The sequence below is a fragment of the Lepidochelys olivacea genome (genome assembly GCF_965140295.1).
Source record: "Lepidochelys olivacea isolate rLepOli2 genome assembly, chromosome: 4".
NCBI lineage: Eukaryota > Metazoa > Chordata > Testudines > Cheloniidae > Lepidochelys > Lepidochelys olivacea.
This window is the reverse complement of record NC_140414.1, coordinates 105,163,966-105,182,374: the sequence shown is the minus strand read 5'-3', so window position 1 is coordinate 105,182,374 and position 18,409 is coordinate 105,163,966.

Below are 18,409 nucleotides of genomic sequence, written 5' to 3'. Positions count from 1 at the left end.
TGTGCTGCGGGGGGGGGGGGGGGAGCACGCATCTGCTCAGTCTGCAGCATTATTAAGGACTTCAGCATCTGCGTTTGCTCCTCCATGACTTTAATCATCCTCTCAGTAGCATCCTTAACAAAGTCCTGATTTTCTTTTCTGTCCTGCCTTTTGGCTTCCCTCCACTCCTTGCATTCCCTTTTCTCTGCATTGGAGAAGTTCAGTACCTCCTGGAACACATCTTCTTTACTCTGTCTTTGGCACTTTCTTATCTGGCAGAGACGCTAGGCTGGTGTCCCTCAAGGCTAAATCTGCCGAAGCAGGAGGAACAATGCACAGAAGCATGATTGTTAAGTTCATGCACAGCACTGAAACATTTCAGTAAAATACACCTCTGGTAACATAGCAATCACTTTCTCACTGACCCTTGGCAAGCACACATCTCAGTGAACACTCAAAGCATGGTGAGTGTTAGCTGGGGGGGGAGGACCCTCTACACAGGGAAAAGAGCACTCACTCTGCAAGGGTTGCAGTACAGCCGACTAGGGAAAAAATTCTAAAATTCTCCCACACTTTTCCATAGGTGGGGGTTATTCTAGCAGATATCTCACTGCTAAGGGTAAACAGGGAAGCGAGGGTACATCTACTACACACTTGTGGCTTCCGCCCTGGTCCCTATGCTGTTTGCCTGTGTGACACTTTGGTCCCTGCACAAGTGATTGCCGAATGGCACAGGAAAGTTTCCTACAATGGGGGAAGAAATAAAGCAGCTCTGCCAAGGAACCTTCGGCAAAGGATTACCGAGTACCTCTGGGAAACTTTCCTGGAGATCTCTCTGGAGGATTCCCGTGAGATCTCGGTGTGCATCAACACCCTGTTCCGCTGTACTGATTAGCTACACAGGGAATGTCCAACACACAGAAATACAGCCAGCCTTGTACATTTCTATACCCTGAACCCACCTCCACACTACACAAACCACAGCCACTAACCAGGCATCTCCTCTCCTGCTTCTTGCTCACCGAAGCGCAACTGCTGAGACTGACTAGACACCTCCCAAGTGGTGAACAGTTCCTGGCTGCCTGCCCCACCAGGTGACCCTGCCAGGAGCTCCACATCGTCATCTAACTCCACCTCTTCATCAATGACTTCATCCTCTGGGTTAGGTCCTCTTTCCGCTTCCTCCAGGCCCACCAAAGTATCCATGGGGCTCTTGGCAATGGAGGTGGGGTCGCCACTGAGGATAGCATCCAGCTCCTTATAGAACCAGCAGGTCTCAGGTGCAGCACAGGGCGATGGTTTGCCTCCCTCACCTTATGGTATGCCTGCTTTAGCTCCTTTATCTTCGCTCTGCACTGCAGCGTGTCTCAATCATAGCCCTTTTTGCACAAGCCTTGAGATATGTGCCTGTAAGTATCACAATTCCTATGGCTCAAGCACAGCTGGGACTGCACAGACTCCTCTCCCCATATACTGAACAGATCCAGCAGCTCCGCAGTTGTCCAAGTGAGAGAGCGTCTGCTGCGATAACCTGCTGTGGTCACCTGGGAAGATGCAATGAGACGTCTCCACGCTGAGCAAACAGGGCTTCTAATGGGGAGCAGTGGATTATTGTTTACCTGGCTGCAGGACAGGGGAGTTCAAACTGCTGACCAGATGAATATTGTGGGACACCACCTGGAGGCCAATTAAAGCAACAAAATCAAGCATGGTGTCTACACTGGCACTTTGTCGACAAAAATTTTGTGCAAAAAGCCTTATGTCTCTTGTTGGGGTGGTTTTATTTTGTTGCCAAAACGCCATTTTTGTCACCAAAAGTCGCATCACAGTGTGTGTGCATTCACTGTTTTGTCGACAAAAGCTGCCTTTTGCCAATAAAACTTTGTAGTGTAGACAAGGCCTAAACATTGCCTCCCTCAGTAGGAATAGTACAGAAGACAACTAGTCAATTGGGTAAATTTATTTAAAGGTCCACATCTCTCTCATTGATGTCCATGGGAGTTTCTCCATATCTGGGTACAGTATCAGACCCTATGTTATGGTTGGCTATAGAACATGCTTTACCAGAAGGTGGAGTCAGCCCTGCCTCCAACTTTCCCTCCAGCAAGAAATCCAACCTGGGATTAAATCATCCCTTCCTGTCAAACTCTGACGCTGGGCTGGAAGCCAAGGGTAGGTGTGGTATTAGTCAGATTTACATTTCCAAAAATATCATTTGTACAAAAAGAAAAGGAGGACTTGTGGCATCTTAGAGACTAACCAATTTATTTGAGCATAAGCTTTTGTGAGCTACAGCTTATGCTCAAATAAATTGGTTAGTCTCTAAGGTGCCACAAGTCCTCCTTTTCTTTTTGCGAATACAGACTAACACAGCTGTTACTCTGAAACCTGTCATTTGTACAAAGACTCCCGGGCACAGTTATAGATTTACATGAAATACAAATATCAAAAAGACATTTAATAAACAGAAATAGAACCTTTACATTTAGACCCAAATAACAAAAGCTAGTAACAGCTCAAAAAGTCTTGTAACAAAACATGTCACATGTTTTCACATCAGATTTACTTTAGTTCTTATTTTGTTATTTACCATTCCTTGTGATTTTCTTAACATTGACATTTTGGATTAAGTTACATTTTAAAAAAATTAACTGAGTAAAATTTCAACACGCAGGATGGGTGAGAAGGCAGGCCACTTCTTGACAAGTGCTGAGCACTTGTGTGGTGTTTAGATGTTGCTTGTAATTATTAGAATTGGGAGCATTGGCTGTTGGGGGTCTGAAAGGACAGGAAACAGGAAGGATGGGGGAGGAGTTGAGAGGCTGGGAGAAAGCTACAGAGGGTGCAGCAACAGCTTGGTAAAGAGGTTTCCACTTTGAAAATAAAGTCCTGTTGAAGCTTGTTAGTACTTTGCCTGGTTGATACAACATTTTGGCAATAAGGATGGGATCTTCTGCCTCTGAACCCACTTGCACCCTTTCTGCAAAGCCCAGATAAGCCTCCAATTGCTTTTACTACCTGGATCCATATGTTGGAGACTTATCTGCTTGCAATCAGTGCTACAGAGATTTCTGAAGTAAGAAAGCGTGCTCTGCTAATCCACTGCCTTGGAGCAGAAGGGCAGTGTATATTTTACACTTTTCCCCTTGCAGATGATCAATATGAGACGGCACTCACTGCATTAAAGAATTTTTTTGTGCCAAAAGTGAATGTAGTAGCTAATCACTATAGATTTTGCTGGCGTGAGCAGAAACCAGGGGAAACTATAATGCAGTATATTGCTTCCCTGAGGAGTCTGATTGTAACTTGTGACTTTGGGAATATGGCAGATGAGATTATTAGAGACCAGCTCATTGAGAAAACAACCATGCTTCATGTAAGAGAACGCTTACTTCTAGAACCACAATTTACACTAGAAAAAACAATAACCATTGCTACTCAGATTGAGTCAGCTACAGCTGAAGCCAAAATAATGAGCATGGATACAGGAGGCACAGTCCAGGCTGTGACTCCTTTGCAGAAAAGTTCACTACCGCTGCAGACACACAATTGCAAGAGGAAAACTAATGAAAAACCACCGAATCAGCAAATTCAAAATTCAGTAAAAGCATGTTTTTGCTGTGGATCCCCACAACACCTTGCAAGTTACACACGATGTCCAGCAAAAGTAGCTCAGTGCAATCATTGCAAAAAGATTGGGCATTTTGCTAATGTATGTCGCAGTAGCCAGTTCAATCAACAGGTGCATGCAGTTACAATATCAGATGTTACTGTGCTGAGCATGGACAAAATCACTACTGCACATATTCCAGAACAGATAAAGTGCACTGTAAATGTTTCCGCCATACCCTCAGGCAAACCACACTCTATTCAGCTAATGTTGGACACTGGCTCAGCAATATCTATACTACCTGATTCCATCTATCTACATTACTTTAAAGATGTGTCTCTTACTGAACCCAAGCTTCACTTGGTGTGCTATTTCAAAAACCATATTCCAGTACATGGCTGCCTGCCAGTAACAGTTACTTTTGGTGATTGCTGTGTAACTGCAGAGTTCTACATTGTCCACAAAGACACTCCTATCCTTGGCAGAGATTTATTGGCTGCTTTAAATCTCAGGGTAGTTAATGGACAAATTGATCTTCCTCAGCAAAGCACTCTTACGGTACACACCCCAGTTTCAGCTGGGACCCAACACTAGGTTGAGGGAAAACTCGGCTGTGCTTATGGGTTTCTGCATAAAGTTAAAATGCGGAATAATGTGGTGCCTGTATGACAAAAATCACGTTGCTTACCATTTTCAGTCAGGGAAGCTGTTTCAGAGGAACTTAGAAAACTTGTTCAAAAGGACATTATTGAAGAGATGGACTCCTCGGAATGGGTTTCACCTATAGTAGTGACGCAGAAGAAGAGTGGAGGCATTCCCCTTTGTGTGGACGTAAGGGAGCCAAATAAAGCTATTGTGATTGACAGCCATCCTCTTCCTCACACAGAAGTATTTGCAGAACTCCATGGAGCAAAGATGTTTTCTACTCTTGATTTGCAGAGTGCATACCACCAGGTTATGTTGCATGAAGATAGCAGAGACCTCACAGCATTTATTACACATGAGGGACTACTTTGTTTTAAACGTGTTCCATACGATCTTGCATCTGCCCCAAGTGCCTTTCAAAAAATGATGTTATTGATTCTGAAGAATCAACATGGAGTTCAGTGCTATCTGGATGATATTATCGTGTTTGGAAATACTGCTGAGGAGCATGACAATAACCTGCAGTCTGTACTAAACTGCATCAGCAAAACAGGCCTCCAGCTCAATAGGTCCAAATGCAAATTTAGACTAACTGAAATCTCCTTTCTGGGGCATACAATTTCACAGGCTGGACTAAAACCTGATCCAGATCATATCCTGGCAATTTCAAATGCTCCTCCTCCAACAGATTTGTAAACCTTACGTTCCTTCTTGGGTCTTACCTCCTGGTATTATGCTTCTGTCATTGAACCATTACGGGAATTACTACGGAGAAGTTCAACCTTAGTGTGGACAACGCACGCACAAGCTAGTTTCAAAACGGTGAAAGACTTGATTGTACATAGTCCAGTACTTGCACTATTCACTCCTGCATTGCCCACAATTGTAACTACTGATGCTTCTGATTATGGACTTGGGGCTGTTCTCACACAACTGCATGATGACAACACAGAGAGGACTGTTGCATTTGCTTCAAGGACACTAAGTAATGCTGAGAGAAAATATTCTACAATTGAAAAAGAAGCACTTGCTTGTGTCTGGGCTACTGAAAAATGGAGAACTTACCTGTGGGGCCGCACGTTCAAGTTGTGCACAGACCACAGCCCTTTGACGACATTGCTCACCACGAAAGGACTGGGAAGAGCAGGATATCTTATTGCTCGATGGTCTGCAAGACTACACTCTTTCAATTATGAACTGGAATATAAGCCTGAAAACCAAAACGTGGTCGCTGATTGCCTTTCTCGCCTGCCTTTGCCTTCAGCAGATGGTCCACCGGAGGATGAAGGTGTAGTGGTTGTGCTTATTACAAGAACTCTCATTGCAGTTACAAGAGAACAATTTCAAGCTGCTTGTTCAGCATGTCCAATTCAACAAAAACTATGGGAATTTCTGACAAAGAGATGGCCCAGTCACCCTAAAAACCTTGACCCAGTTTTGCTGCCTTATTTTAGAGTTCGGGATGAACTTTCTTTGTTTGATGGCTGTGTGCTACGAGGTACATACCGGCTCCTTGTGCCAGAAGAATTACAGTCAAAACTCATACACCTGGCACACAATACTTATCAAGGAATTGTCCGAACCAAACAACGACTACAGGATCTGTATTGGTGGCCAGGGATGGACTCTCAAACTGAAGCACTCATAAAATCCTGTGTCAGTTGGCAAATGCATGATAAGACAGCAGTGACATGTACCCCTCCATTACAGCCTGTTCCTCTTCCTGAATCTGCATGGGAAAAAGTGGTGATTGACATTGTAGGACCCTTTGATACTGCTCCAGTTGACTGCCGTTATGCCATCACTTCAATAGACTATTTCAGTAAATGGCCTGAGGTAGCGTTTACATTGCAAATCTCTTCTGCTACAGTAATTAAGCTCGTCTCTTCAGTTTTGAGCAGGGAAGGTAACCCCAAAGAACTGGTTTCAGATAATGGTAGTCAATTTACTTCCCTGGAGTTTGAAACTTTTCTAGCACAGAGGAGCATTTTACACAGAAGGTCATCCCTATATTACCCTCAAGCCAATGGGGAAATCGAATGGTTTAACAGAAGTTTGAAAGAGAGTTTGCAAATGGCTAAACTGGAAGGGTGATTGTGGATACCCTTCACTACTGATTTCTTGCAAGCATACTGGGCTACACGACATGCCACAATGCAAAGATCACCCGCAGAGTTACTGCATGGGAAACAGATGAATACTAAACTGAACATTGCTGGATTGTTAAAGGCACGACCTGATGCCCCAAACGAGGATGATGTGAGAAAAACAGTTGAACAGAACCAAGCAACGTCTAAGGCTTTCACAGACAAGCAGCAGGGTGCTAAGGAACCAAAGTTTGAGTGTGGTTCCTTTGTTAGAATACGAAAACCTGGAATTTTACGCAAAGGGGACCATAAATTCACAGCTCCTCTTAAAATCATAGAGAAGAAGGGACCTTACACCTATCGACTTTCTGATGGGCGGGTATGGAATGCTTCTTATCTTGCACCTGCCTATGCACCAAGAGGAGATTATGCCAACACCCAGTCTGCATTGTATGACTTCACCGTAGTACCAACAGAACAAGACATTGCCCTGGAACCGGTGCTCGAGAGATGGCCTGTCAGACCCAGACAACCACCTGTCTGGACTAGAGACTATGTTATGTAGTATCTACAGTGTTTTCAGTGTAATATTTCTGCCAACAATATAGTGTCTTGTTTCATATTTGTTCCTGTGGTTAGAACAATAATGTTTATTTTAATTGGGAGAGCTTCTTAAGAGAGGAGGGAATGTGGTTTTTAGATGTTGCTTGTAATTATTAGAATTGGGAGCACTGGCTGTTGGGAGTCTGAAAGGACAGGAAACAGGAAGGATGGGGGAGGAGTTGAGAGGCTGGGAGAAAGCTACAGAGGGTGCAGCAGCAGCTTGGTAAAGAGGTTTCCACTTTGAAAATAAAGTCCTGTTGAAGCTTGTTAGTACCTTGCGTGGTTGATACAACAACTTGCAATGCGCATTATGTTAAATGGGAGATCATAAGCCTCAATCCAGAAAAACAGGTAAGCACATGCTAAATTTTACACACGTGAGTAGTCCTATTGCCTTAGTGATAGCTCCTTTTAGGATTGATTCATAGGTGATTAGATGCTGCTGTCAACAGAGAGTATTTTATACAACTAGGGATGTCAGAGAGCAAGATTAAAGTCACAGAAACATTTGAAGGAAATTTCAATAGGATGCAACGGATTACAAGCAGTTGACACTCCAGTGAATCTTGTTGGAGATCTGACTTGAACTAATTAACAGCAAGAAACCAAGAGTACACTAGGACAAAATCACAAAATGATCTGAGAAGGAATGGAACCTTTCTATTATTTAGCCAACCCAAATACAAAAGTAATCAGGAAACTGAGGCGGATGGAATGCCGTCCTAAACTGCATCAGTTAATAGCATCAAAAGGGTGGAAAACTGAGGAAAGTAAAATCATAAAAGACAGGAGAGCTGAATTCAGAATTTTGTCAATTTTCAAAAGAGCCGTGCTCCTGTCCAGTCAGCTCAGCATCAGTCAAATGTGTTAGCAAATTTGGATTGGTTTGGCTATGTGGTGAAAAAGTAAATAACTTGGTCTTAATATATCAGCATCTGAGGACATAGACAGAAGAGTGCTAGGCCACTTGATGACTGTGTTCTTCTGGTTTACATACAGAATTGCAAGCTTTTCATGTTGGGCAATAAGTGTGTGACGCTTTATGTTGGCATATGTAAGACACTCACACAGTATGTGTTATGGGTTTATTGGGATGTTTTTTGGGGGGGGCTTGCACATTTTATCAGTGTTTTTTCTTTGTGTTTTGTTTTTCAAGGCTGGCAAAAAGTTACAATGACATTGCTGGCTGTGCGTTTATCCCACCTGGCCACTTTGTGGTGTGTTGCCTCAGGGATTGAGGGCATTCAGTATCTCACAGAATCAGGCCCTAAGTGGAGCATTCAGTACATACACACGGGCTTACCTCAGTTTTCTTTTGAAGTTGGCCTTTATAGTCTGTACTACCGGTACCTAAACACTAAATGACTTAAAGAGAATATGTGGCACTTTTTGTGTCACAAGGATGAGAAGCCAGGATTTACTATTAATGCTAGAATTTGGCTAATATACAATTGCAGCCAGGATGTTGGGCCCCAATTTTGCAAGCTGCTCCACATGAGCTGAACTTGCATAGAAAATAAAGGTGAAATCATGGCCCCAGTGAAGCAATGGCAAAACTCCCATCGACTTAAAGGGGCCAGGATTTCATGCTAAGATTCCATTTGCGTGTAAGGACCTCTCTGCATGGAACAGTTTGCAGTGGCAAAACCTTAGTAGCTACATATGGCATCCTACCACGCTCCTCCTCACCTGCAATACCAATCTAGCCACCCCCTTTGCTTCCTTTTCCCACTCCCACCTCCATGTGCACCTATGCATGGCATATCCTCCTTAACACTGTCTTCCAGGCCCCAGATCACTAACAAAAATACCAGTTGAACAATCCAGATGTGTACATACCTTAAGCACACAATCATATGATTGTAACCCTTGTCCTATTTCATTACATTTATTTACTACCCTCACTTGTTTTCACATCTAATGTTCATCAGTATCCTCCTTGGACAGGAAAGACATCTCTCTACATGAAGCTGTGAAGGACCCAACATGATTTTGGTCACTCAGACAATAAATAAAGGAGAAAATTCTGCTGCTGAAGGAAACTGGAACTCTTGCATGTTCACTGATCTAGTTTTTCGCATGTGTTAAATTTAAGAAAAATCAAAACATCCTATCTACTTTTTCTTGAGATAGTCTAAGAAAACCATCATTTTGCCCAACAAGGTCTACAGGTAAAAAAAATTGTTTTGATTTATTTTATTTTGCATATGTGAAAATCCATTTACATAGATGGAAATGCATAACAGGATCCAAACGAAGATGGGAAACCGAGCCTCTAGAAGACATCACAAGTAACTGGGGAGGTTGGGGTGGGGGGCAGACTAGAATTATCATTCCCTATGGCAATAAATGGACTGCATTGTGATAAACAGGTTCTAAAACAATCCAGAAGAGGTTTGGGCAAACAAGTACAGAATGCCAGATTGTTTGGATGTGGTCAACAATCTCAAAAATAAATAACAGTTGCAATCTCAGGAGTAGTAGCAGCAACCATATATTCCTGGTCAACCAGAGTATCTATGAAAGTATTAACAGACTTGTATGAATTCAAACAAATCAGGAATAGAGGGGTTTTTAATAGTTATTTTATTTGTCAGCAATAGGCATTTTCAAGCAATGTTTGAGGTGCAGACTGACACAATTATTGGAGCAAAATCCTGGTTTAAAAATGGCATCATAGAACAATTATTATTTGACTATATAGAACATAGTGGTTCCATCCCAAAAGAGCAGAACAGGGGTAACTGGTCACAGAATGTGGTGTCATCTCTCTATTGCTGGGTGACTTAAAAGATTTTTCAGAGCTTCTTATTGCAAGTCGCATTGTACTTTACCATACAAAAAAATATCTACTACAGTTGCCATTTCATCCCATTGAACTTACTTTTTTCTTTTAAAGAGATACGAGTTTGTGAGCCCTGTATAGGATCAAAACACATCCCTCTCCTATTATTAATAAACAAATGAACAACAAGACAAAGTAAAGTCCAGCCCAAGTCTTTTCCCCATGCTTGGTTGTTCCTAGGGTTCCTACTTCCTAGCTCAGGCCTGCCCAGATCACCCCATAGATATTCTCTGCCTCAGATCCAATGTCCTTCCATCAGGCCAGCCCAACTCCAAAGCCTGTTATTTCTCTTTTCCTTCCCTTCAACCAAAGAGCCTTCCTTCCTTCCAAACTTGATTTTGCTGGCAGTTGCCATGGAATGGGGCCAGCTTTTTTCCCCATCTGTAGGAGAAAGTATTGAAAATATAGTTGCCTTGTATTCTTCACATCCTGTAAACACTTCATATGTCTATATATAGCACTGAACACAAAACTAATTACATAAGAGATCTTTATTACCTTTTCCACAAAGCAACTAAATATTTTCTTACTCCAGTTTCAGTTGGTTTAAAGAAGTTAACTATATTGTTAATTGAATCATAGAATCATAGAATATCAGGGTTGGAAGGGACCCCAGAAGGTCATCTAGTCCAACCCCCTGCTCGAAGCAGGACCAATTCCCAGTTAAATCATCCCAGCCAGGGCTTTGTCAAGCCTGACCTAAAAACCTCTAAGGAAGGAGATTCTACCACCTCCCTAGGTAACGCATTTCAGTGTTTCACCACCCTCATAGTGAAAAAGTTTTTCCTAATATCCAATCTAAACCTCCCCCACTGCAACTTGAGACCATTACTCCTCGTTCTGTCATCTGCTACCATTGAGAACAGTCTAGAGCCATCCTCTTTGGAACCCCCTTTCAGGTAGTTGAAAGCAGCTATCAAATCCCCCCTCATTCTTCTCTTCTGCAGACTAAACAATCCCAGCTCCCTCAGCCTCTCCTCATAACTCATGTGTTCTAGACCCCTAATCATTTTTGTTGCCCTTCGCTGGACTCTCTCCAATTTATCCACATCCTTTTTGTAGTGTGGGGCCCAAAACTGGACACAGTACTCCAGATGAGGCCTCACCAATGTCGAATAGAGGGGAACGATCACGTCCCTCGATCTGCTCACTATGCCCCTACTCATACATCCCAAAATGCCATTGGCCTTCTTGGCAACAAGGGCACACTGCTGACTCATATCCAGCTTCTCGTCCACTGTCACCCCTAGGTCCTTTTCCACAGAACTGCTGCCTAGCCATTCGGCCCATAGTATGTAGCGGTGCATTGGATTCTTCCGTCCTAAGTGCAGGACCCTGCACTTATCCTTATTGAACCTCATCAGATTTCTTTTGGCCCAATCCTCCAATTTGTCTAGGTCCTGCTGTATCCTATCCCTCCCCTCCAGCGTATCTACCACTCCTCCCAGTTTAGTATCATCCGCAAATTTGCTGAGAGTGCAATCTACACCATCCTCCAGATCATTTATGAAGATATTGAACAAAACCGGCCCCAGGACCGACCCTTGGGGCACTCCACTTGACACCGGCTGCCAACTAGACATGGAGCCATTGATCACTACCCATTGAGCCCGACAATCTAGCCAGCTTTCTACCCACCTTATAGTGCATTCATCCAGCCCATACTTCCTTAACTTGCTGACAAGAATACTGTGGGAGACCGTGTCAAAAGCTTTGCTAAAGTCAAGAAACAATACATCCACTGCTTTCCCTTCATCCACAGAACCAGTAATCTCATCATAAAAGGCGATTAGATTAGTCAGGCATGACCTTCCCTTGGTGAATCCATGCTGGCTGTTCCTGATCACTTTCCTCTCATGCAAGTGCTTCAGGATTGATTCTTTGAGGACCTGCTCCATGATTTTTCCAGGGACTGAGGTGAGGCTGACTGGCCTGTAGTTCCCAGGATCCTCCTTCTTCCCTTTTTTAAAGATTGGCACTACATTAGCCTTTTTCCAGTCATCCGGGACTTCCCCCGTTCACCACGAGTTTTCAAAGATAATGGCCAATGGCTCTGCAATCACAGCCGCCCATTTTATTAGTTCTTTGTGCTACCTGCCAACCTTTCACTTTTCTTACTTTGATCATTGATAAAAAAACTCTCTCTTTTTTTATAGCTAGCATAGAAAAGTGTAACATGTAAGGCTGTTATCCTGAAAAGACTTACACATGTGCTTAACTTAACATACTGTGAGTAGTTCCACTGACTTCATTGGGACTACTCACAGGGCTCACAGTTTAGCACATGCTCAAGTCTTCGCAGGATTCATGCTGCAAGTTCTCAGCACAGACAGAATAGATTAAAATATATGGTGCTTGTCAATAGATACAATATTTTTGTATGACTATAATATCTGCCCTGTATCTATATACAGTACTAATACAAAACATAACAAACCTGCATAGTTATGCCAGCTCTCAAAGCAATGGCTATTGCTGAAATGCATTTCTACTTCACTGAAGTATTTCCTATTGCATTATTATTCAATAGGATATTGGCAGCATTAAAGGTGTTTTGATGTCACACCTAGCAATCAGTTCAGGAGCTTAGTAGCTGAGCAACAACTCCATTTATATTATGGACACGATAAATATAAGTGAGAACTTTTCAAACAGAAATGTTTAGTTATTAAGGGAGTAAAAATTGTTACACTACAGTAGTTTGCTGCTCATTCTCCTCAGTTACTGTACCAAGGTCAGGCTTCCCCAGAATATGTAGAGTCAGACAACAATTCAGCAAAGCATTAAGGGCTCAATTCTGCTTACTGTGAGGTCAATGGCAAAAGTCCCACTGACTTTAATTGTGTAGGATCAGACTTTTTCAATGGGAGTGTGCTGAGGTGTCTGCCACACACAAGCCCTGGCGGGGTTAAGGTCGTTAGCTGGGTCAAGTAACTCCCCACGCTTCACCTGGAGGAGGAGCCAGGAAGCAGTGATTAATTAAACGAGGCTCAGTTGGACAGGAACAGAAGGAGCTAAGCCCCAGAGCAGACAGGAGGAGGCTACCCTAGCAACGAGTGGACCCTGTGACAGGGAGTTAGGTGCCTACATACCTTTGAGGATCTGGGCTTATGTACTTTGCTGAATCAGGGCCTAAAACTCCATGTTGCAAATGGAAGACCTGCATCGCTACAGTACATGCTTGCTCTTCTGGGAAGAAATAAACTGCCATAGCTCCATTAGCTACAACAATTTACACCAGCTGAGAGTCTGCCCCAAGGTTGCTCTTTGTTCAGTGATGCTTAGGACAGCCTTTCCTAGCTTCTAACACACATGCCTTTAATTTAAAAAAAATCCATCTTACTCACTGCACCTAGTCTTGTGGGATCCTGATGCATTAAAAATGGAAAGTTGCTTTATAGCCTGATCCAAAGGAAAGACCCCCCTTGCCTTCAATGGGAATTGGATCAGGACCCTACAGAGTAGTGGGTAGCGCAGTGCAGATGATTTACTTACATCTTTACAAGGAAAAAAAAACAAAGCTGTCAGGATTTTATTGGCATCTCTGCATGAAGAACCAAACACATCAGCTGGAGAGAGCCCCTTAATGATTTACTGCCTGTGAAGTCTTCAGAAAGAGCATTAACTTACAATGATTACTTGCTTACTGCCACCATGTGCTAACTACAGTTGCTGAATTTATGGGAGATACTTATCTTCGCTAGTAGAGAGCAAGTCAAGGAAGTAGCACAATTGCGACAAGACCTCTGGGATGTTGCATGGCTTTGAAATAGAATGGTGTAAAATGTTTTGGCAACAAAAATGGATAGCTTGTTTGACAGTGTAGGGAATCTGTCTATGTACAGTTTATGAACTCTGTTTGATATTGGGGACTCTTTATGTTTGTCTGTGTCAGACTGCAAACTCCATTTGGATTGCAAGTCTTGGCTTTGCCTTCCTGTTGCCTTTTTACTTTTATCTTGGACTAAAATTGTATGGTGGTGCAAGGCTAACCTTTAAGGTAATTAAACTTTGATAATTGTCCACTTAAATGAAGCACAAGGAAATGGCTACAACCAAGGGCTAGCCTGTTATTCATGTCTGAACGGTAGGGGAGTGGTAACAAGCAGCGGATCACTTGGTGGGCAACTTTGATCTCCTGTCAAGATTGATTGGGGGGGGGTCACCTGACAAAGGGGGCTGGAGCTTACAAAAGAAAAAGGCTCTCACCAGCTAGGGAGAGGGAAACAAGTCTTCACTCTACTCAGTTCCATGTTCCAGAGGAGAAGCCATGGGCTGGGGGAGTGGAAGGATCGTGATTTCCTTAGAGGTTTCTTCCTTGAGCCCAAAGAATGCTAAAGAGTGATTAAGAAACTAAGGCAAGGTAATGTGTACAGGTGTGTCTATTATTTAGTCTAGATCTGTATATTTCCTGTGCTAGCTAAAGAAAAGAGTGATGGGGGGAACCCTTACAAAGCCTGTGTGTCTGTTTGCTTCCAGTGTCACATTTGAGTGAAAAAGGAATGGTAAATCTAGAGCATCCACGAGGTTAGCGATCTGGAAAAGGGTATGCTTACACTGCTAGGGGGTTGACATTGGTGGCGGGGGCCTAGGACAGCTGCCTTTCAACCCCCATTTCTGTGAAGGAATAACAGACAGAGCACTTGTGCCAGGGAAGCCAAGGAGAGACACAGTGCTGCTGCCTACTCAGACTAAGGGAAGCTTAAGAACATACTGGTCCAGCATGCAATGCCCAAATATAATAGTCTGGTGTTACGAATTATACCTGACAGGTCACGCACACAAACTGTTACGAATTATTCCTGACAGGTCACGCACACAAACTGTTACAAATTATACCTGATAGGTCATGCACAAGAACTGCTGCGAATTATACCCGATAGGTCACGCACAGGAACTGCTGCGAATTATACCAGATAGGTCACGCACAGTTCAAGTCTAGGCTGAGGCACACGAACAAAGTCCACAACTGCAGAGTTCCCAAAGATACTAAGTTTATTACGCTCGAGCGTGGTGCCCCCCCCGCTAGTCAGGAGGGGACCCCGAATGCAGGTTATACAGAGATTATATACCTTTTAGCAAAGCACGTTGCCCTCGTGCATCGGAAACCTTAGCCAATAGACAAACCCTTCCCTTATCTACCACCTATCCCTGCTAGGTACATTCCCCTTGCTAAACCATTACTGCAACTACACAACATGGTCCTAAAGCAATGCACCAGTAGCCTTTCTTATCAGGATGGGAGGCTCACATCAAGTCCAGGAAGCAGGGAGTTAGGAACAGACAAATAACAGAAACCAGGAGTTGAGACAGGCTGGAAACAAGGGGGAGGGTTTTCACAGGAATGCAGTATCTAAGGAACACTCCTCCTGGTGCACGATGTGCTTGCTTTTAGACAGCCCCAAACCAAAATGGAGTCACATGTGCTAACTTTTCCTTAACACTGGTGAATGTTCAGGCAGGGGAGCTCTACCAGTGCTACGTGTGACACATTAGAACAGAGAAATGCCTTGCATCGGCAGCACATATTCTAAAATTTGGAACGATACAGAGAAGATTAGCATGGCCCCTGCACAAGGATGACATGCAAATTCATGAAGCGTTCAATAACCGGCAGGTACAGCCAAGTGCATATTTTAAAACTCACAGCACTGGTTAAAAAGGCTCATACCAATCTCACACGCAAAAGCAAACACCAAACGCAAAATGTTTTACGGGTCCTTTCCAAATGATCAGTCATACAACAATAGGGAGGCATGTGGACAAAGTACTGGCAGCACCTTGCTTGAAACACAAAAGCAGTTCACTCCAGTTTAGTTTAGGATTTAGACTATTTTACTGTATCTTTAGAGATGGGCCTAATTGAAAACTTCAGATATAGATCTGAGCTTCCCCAAGCTACGTAGGTGTTTGGATTTGGGGTGTGGGCCTGTCGCTCCTGCCAAACATTCTGAATTGCAGCGCCATCAAGCATTTTCCTATCTCAGAGACTCTTCAGTGCTGCTGAAGCCACATGCACAGATCAAAGATGAAACTTTGGAGCTCAATCAGTTCTATTTAACTGACTGAAACGCAATAGAATGCAAGTGCCAAAATCTCATCCCTTCCTTATCTCAAAATCTCATGAGGTAATTAAAAAATTGGCCGTGTTATTCATCAAATTTTGAAAGCTATTATTTGGTATTCAAGAGAGTATCAAAAAGTTCTACTTGTCACATCTAGTTAAAACGTCATCTAATTAGCTGGACAACCCAATTACTACAAATCCAGTGTGTTTATCTGCTCCATTTTTATGAGCCAACAGAACATTTGTTCACTGTGTTTATTCTATTTGTGAACATATTTTATATTTGTGAACACATTTTATGCACATGAATCCAGATTGTGAACCTTCATTTGCATTGAATGGTGCCTTATTTTGTAAGTAGTCCCACTTATTTCAGTAGAAATACTTGCATAATAAGGTAAAATGCAAAAGACAGAAAAACACCAACCTCACATTTGCAATTTTCTGTTCCAGTCTCATAGCTACTTGGGGAAATATTTGTATCATCTGTGACAATATGAGGGGTTTGTAGATGAAGCCAATGGAATTGTTCCACTAAAATATCGTAGGTTGACAAATTTGCCAGCAAGAAGATATTTTTAGTTTCTATATTTCATATAGCAGCCACAGAAGAGAAATCTTTTCCTTAGCTGCTGCTGCATTGTTTTGGGGTTTTTGTTTTGTTTTGTTGTTGAAAGGCTGCTTGGCTTTAAAATCAAGTCCCAGAGCCATGTTGGGTAATAAAATCATTTGGGCATAATTAAAATTATGCCATGGGTTTAAAATTTGTGATAAAATTCCTTCTATGTCTTGCTAATCTTTGTAAAATCTGTATATAATTTTCCACCTAGCCACCCCAACAGGCTTTCCTATCTCAAATGTTATTCTGTCTTTTGGTCTTTGCCACCCATCCATCACTGGCTCTGAATCCAAGTTATCACCCCCAATTGTCAGAAGACACTGATTTTCATATCAGCAAACATCAGAACACATCACTTGCTGTTGCCTGACATATGAAAACCTACATAAGCTGATCCTCTTCAGCATCTCCATCTTTCCACTTTGCTTTCAGTTAGAGTCCTGAACATGGAGCCATTCTCAAAGATGCTGTTCTTTTGCTTTCATCTGGGAAGTTTGATACTGACAGGGCTGCTTTTGGAGGACACTACTGGTTGCTTCTCTCTTCTCTGCTGTATAGACTGTATCTCTGATATTCGTGTCCTTTGCCCTGGATATCTTTCACAAACCGTGTTTAATAATGTCTGATAAACACAAAGATGGTGAATACCCACCATGTGCATATCTTGCAAATGGCTCACTTAATAAATCATTCCTTTTGGCACTGGGAATGTTATTCTTTATTTACTGAGCAGACTGTGAAATACTTGCAGTAGGCCCAACCCTAAACATCTTATTTCTTACTTTGTATTATTTTTCTAATACATGAGGGTCAAGAGACCCAAAATGTAACCATTGTCTTTGCAAAATACTGACATGAAAAAATGTCAACATTCAGATGCAAGAAAAATTAGCTTTACTTCTGAGGGATGACTGGGAAATTATCAGAAAGTTACAGCATGGACTTTGTAAGTAGCCTGCTTCGGCTGGGTAATTGGTTACATATTATTATTATTTATATAGGGCCCTATCCTACAAGGAGTTCAGCCCACTCTGGGGGATGCTGACTTCCTCGGCTCCTACAGAAATCAGAATCTGACTTACAGTGCTGTAAATGAACATCATGATTTACAAGAATAACAAGACCAGGCCCCTGCCCCAAAGAGCTTACAAAGACAAACATCAAAACACCAGACAACACTTCTGACTGGCTATATCAGTGTTGAAAAGAATCAAGGATGAAAATGGACTTTAAAGGAAAGATGAGAGGGGAGTATTGTCCAGTGGTAGGGCATGAGCCTGGAAGTTGGGTTAAATTCTCTGCTTCATCACAGATGTTCTATATTATTGTAGGCAAGTCTTTTAGTCTCTGTGGGATAATACTTTTCTACCTCATAGGGGTTTTGTGAGGATTAGTACATTAAAGAGTGTGAGGCACTCAGTGCAGTAATGGGGACTGTATAAGCACCAGAGATAGAAGGGAGTGGTTTGGTGGAGAGGGAGTATTTGTGGCAGAGGAGAAATGGGAGCTGTTTCTAAATAAGCCTGAAGAGCAGCATGATACAAAGAATGGGAGAAGCAAAAGGGGCTTGCCAAGCCCAAGCACTTATAAATCAGCAGGTAGGCCCCAAAAATTTATGAGCTTGGCTTCCAAACCATGAGATTTCAAAAAAATATGCTTTTGGTTCTTTTTATTTGCCTCCTGGTTTGGGACTCTTTAGGGTTCATGTTCAAGCTTTCTTCCACAAGAGATGAAAACTTACTTTTGAAAAATGAAAATAACATAATCAAATCTCCAGGACCTAGGTCTGTAAGAAACACACCAAATATCTTGAGGCTAGCAATAAAATCATGAGAGTTGGCAACCTCCACAGCGATCAGAGAGTCTTGGAAGGAGGGTAGGGAGGAAAAGGAAGATTAGACAAAATCAGCAGCAGAAGTTGGAAGAGAAAACAGGGCAAAACTATACAGGGCTT